Source organism: Bombina bombina, chromosome 5, assembly GCF_027579735.1.
Source record: "Bombina bombina isolate aBomBom1 chromosome 5, aBomBom1.pri, whole genome shotgun sequence".
Lineage (NCBI taxonomy): Eukaryota > Metazoa > Chordata > Amphibia > Anura > Bombinatoridae > Bombina > Bombina bombina.
In genome coordinates, this window is record NC_069503.1 from 1,106,410,627 (window position 1) to 1,106,415,049 (window position 4,423).

Sequence of the window (4,423 nt, forward strand, 5' to 3'; positions counted from 1 at the left end):
CAGGTCCGCTCGGCAGATTAGGGGTCAATAAGTGTAGGCAGGTGTCGGCGACGTTGAGGGGGGCAGATTAGGGGTTAATAAATATAATATAGGGGTCGGCGGTGTTAGGGGTAGCAGATTAGGGGTACATAGGGATAACGTAGGTGGCGGCGCTTTGCGGTCGGAAGATTAGGGGTTAATTATTTTAAGTAGCTGGCGGCGACGTTGTGGGGGGCAGGTTAGGGGTTAATAAATGTAATGCAGGGGTCGGCGGGGTTAGGGGCAGCAGATTAGGGGTACATAAGTATAACGTAGGTGGCGGTCGGCAGATTAGGGGTTAAAAATTTTAATCGAGTGGCGGCGATGTGGGGGGAGCTCGGTTTAGGGGTACATAGGTAGTTTATGGGTGTTAGTGTACTTTAGGGTACAGTAGTTAAGAGCTTTATGAACCGGCGTTAGCCAGAAAGCTCTTAACTCCTGCTATTTTCAGGCGGCTGGAGTTTTGTCGTTAGAGCTCTAACGCTCACTTCAGAAACGACTCTAAATACCGGCGTTAGGAAGATCCCATTGAAAAGATAGGATACGCAAATGGCGTAGGGGGATCTGCGGTATGGAAAAGTCGCGGCTGAAAAGTGAGCGTTAGACCCTTTAATCACTGACTCCAAATACCAGCGGGCGGCCAAAACCAGCGTTAGGAGCCTCTAACGCTGGTTTTGACGGCTACCGCCGAACTCCAAATCTAGGCCTAATATATCTCTAAAAATATCATTTATGAAATTTTGAAATGTGGCTGGGGCGTTACATAGCCCGAATGGCATGACTTGATATTCAAAGAGACCGTAACGGGTCCTAAAAGCTGTCAGCCATTCATCTCCCTCTTTCATTCTGATCAGGTTATATGCACCACGTAAATCAAGCTTTGTATATATGGTGGCGCCTTGCAATCGTTCTATAATCTCTGGAATGAGAGGTAATGGGTAAAGATTCTTTTTGGTACATTTATTCAGTTGACGATAATCAATTATTGGACGTAATGAATTATCCTTATTACGTACAAAAAACATTCCAGCACCTGCTGGTGAGGTAGATGGCCTAATAAAACCTTTTTTTAAGTTATCATCGATATACTCTTTAAGATGGTTTAATTCAGATTTAGATAAAGGATAAATTCTCCCTATAGGTACTGTGCTACCAGGTAATAACTCAATTGGACAGTCATACTGTCTATGCGGAGGTAATACCTGACTTTCTTTTACATCAAAAACATCACTAAAATCCGAATAGTGAGATGGTAATGAGAGTGAGGATGTATGTAGTATGTGATGATTTTGTAAACAGGTATTTTTACAATAACCAGAATCAAGTTTTATAGATAATGTTTGCCAATCAAAGATAGGGTTATGTTTTACTAACCAGTTCATACCTATGACAACTGGAAACAGAGGTGAGGGTATTATGTCAAAAGACATGTATTCAATATGTGTCTGATTGCAAGTCACCAGTAGAGGTATAGTCTCATGTGTAACTGGACCAGTACTAATTGTGTTACCATCTATGACACGTATAGAAACAAGTTTTTCTTTTGCTATATGTGGTATTTTATTTTTTTCAATTAAACTTATGTCTATATAACAACCAGTTGCCCCAGTATCCACGATGGCCTCAATATTCAGTCGTCTTTGATCCCACTGCAAAGATAGAGGTAGTTTTATAAACATCTGATCTGAAAGAGAAGTACAGACAGTAGTGTTAGTAGTGATGGTTTTACCTGACTTCTGTTTTAGAAGATTAGGGCAGTCTCTCAGAATATGTTCTTTAGAACCACAATACATGCAGAGATGATTCAATCTCCTTCTATTCTTCTCCTCTTGAGTTAGGGGTCCACGTAATACCCCTAAATCCATAGGTGTTTCAGTAGATGTGGCTGGAGCAGGGTTAGGAATACTGTTGTATCTTTTGCTAGATGACTCATAAGAAAGTTTCTCAACCCTTCTTTCCCTATATCTCCTATCTAATTTTATTGCTAAATCATATAGGGCATCTAAGGATACAGGTAAATCTAATCTAGCAAGTTCATCTTTTAGGGATTCATTTAAGCCCAAGCGAAATTGATTTCTTAAAGAAACTTCGTTCCATTCGGAATCCCTGGCATACCGTTTGAACTCAGTAATAAAGTCCTCCACAGGTCTTTTAGCTTGTTTTAAATTTCTTAGGGCTTTTTCAGCTGTTGCCTGTCTATAAGGATCCTCATACAATGCTGACAAAGCATCAAAAAAGACCTGAAAATTATTTAGTATTGGATCTTGTGATTCAAAATAACTATCAGCCCACGCACGGGGTTCTCCCCTTAAATAAGTTATGATAGTTAAAACCTTCTGTTTGTCAGTACTATATGTTTTTGGTTTTAGGGAAAAAAGGAGTAGACAGGTGTTTTTAAACTCCCTATACTTTGATCTATCACCAGTGAAAATTTCAGGGTGTAACACCTGTGGTTCAGGTGTAGTAGCTGACATTTTAACTGCAATTTCCTGAGAAATAAAGGCTCTTAGATTTTGTATATCTAATTGAGTCTCTCTGAGACCTTGGCTTATATTATCAACTCTTTGGGATAATGTATAAACTGCTTGAGCGAGTTCAGCTGGGTCCACTTGCATTATTTAGGCTTGTTATTATGAAATAATCCAAGTAGATTATTTTCTGAAAAAAGGAGATGCAGACAACTCAGCTGCTGAACAAACTCAGGCTGAAGTAAAAAAGGTGTGTAACAGCAGCTTTTAACCATTAACCACAACTTAGGTCATAGTATTTAAGCACTGTGTTTATTTTAATAAAGGATTTGCTAAACAAATGAGTAAAAGTCTTAATTCTCAATGCAATTGTTTAAACCCTTTATATAACATAACAAAACTGAGTACCCTGATAAAGTAAAAATAAATATGCATAATAGAAAAAGTAAGAGCTCTAATGTGATGCAAAATAATCCTTAATAGAATAAACAAAGTTATGCACAAAAAAATACCTTTGAGTAGAATATCACTGAGTTTACAGGTCCGTTATCACAGCAAGTAGAACTTAAGAAAAAATGAGAGAGCAGGGATTACTCTCAAAGTTTGCAGAGCAGGAGTGAGCAGAAAGTGTGTTCACAGAGCTGAGGGAGAGAAGCCACACCCGGCTGCAGCTGATGATGTCAGAAGTGTCTCAGTAGAAGGCCTGTTAGATTTCACAGCACATCAGAGCAATAGAAGACTGAGGAATTCAAAATAACAAGCAATGACAGGAAGACACAGGTCAGTATTTATAGGGTGTCAGAATGAGCAGCCATAAGGGGTGGTAATATGACAGTATACCAGTTTTGGAAGCTGGGACCTAAAAGATTTACTTCGTTCAAAGGTTTAAGTCTGTTTTCATGAAAAAGAAGTAAGTGTGGCAATGAACTATGTAGCGAGGGTTGTATTTGTGGGGGAAGTAAGTGTCGTAACGGAAACGTGGGACTGCCTCTCAAGGGCGAGAGAGGTGAGTATATCGTGGAGAATGCAGGGCATCTTTTAATGGTTCTATCCCAGAGCTTATATGTTTCAATAGTGGCCCTGGTGTTTGTGATTTGATATTGACGATAATAAGTTGGAATCCAACAGTTTCCACCCAAATCAAGACTACCCACCAAGGAATGTTTTAATAAGACCCCCTCCTTGTTATGTGCATTTCGGCACCAGTCCACTATTCTGGTTAGGAAGACGGCAAGTCTATATTGGTATATATGAGGAGCTCCAATTTCCCCCCTACCTTTGGGATGATACAGGATATTAGTACTAAAGCGGGGTCTTTTATTTGTTTAAATAAAGGTATTTAATTGTTTCTGTAGGTTGGAGATCATGCGGTCTGGCAGAGGTATAGGCAACGCTTGTAGAAGGTATAGGATTTTTGGGAGCATTATCATTTTTAAGGCATTAACTCTACCCAGCCAGGACAGTGACTTTTGGCTCCAAGAACGTAATATATACTGTATGTTAGCGTACAGAGGATTATAATTCAGTGTAACAATGTCATCCAGATGCGGTGAAACATAGACTCCAAGATATTTGATGGCCCTATGTTGGATTTAAAAGCTAAATTGTTTTTGGATTATACATAGGTTAGATGTTGTCAGATTTATGCCAAGCAGTTCTGACTTTGCTATGTTGATGCTAAAATTGGAGTAAAGACTATAAGTCTGTATTGTTTGTAGCAAGGGAGGAATCGAGTGTTAAGAAAATGTCATCGGCATACAATGTAATTTTATACTCCGATGGTCCGATGTCTCGTGCCATTAGCAATAGTGAAGGGGTTGGATACAGTGTCGTTTAATCTAATTGTTGCCTGAGGATTATGGTAGAGAGCGAATATTTTCTCAACGAAATCTGGATGAAAGCCGAATTTTAGTAAAGCACTTTTTAAAAACTGCCAG

At 39.3% G+C, this 4,423-nt stretch overlaps 1 long non-coding RNA gene across 1 annotated transcript; it reads right to left on the minus strand.

Moving 5' to 3' along the window:
* Window positions 1-1,553: 1,553 nt before the first annotated feature.
* LOC128659631 (uncharacterized) lies at window positions 1,554-2,048 on the minus strand. Its single transcript, XR_008402445.1, has 2 exons — window positions 1,748-2,048; window positions 1,554-1,667 (listed from the first exon to the last, which is right to left on the minus strand). It is a non-coding gene; the product is annotated as an uncharacterized LOC128659631 (long non-coding RNA).
* Window positions 2,049-4,423: the final 2,375 nt, after the last annotated feature.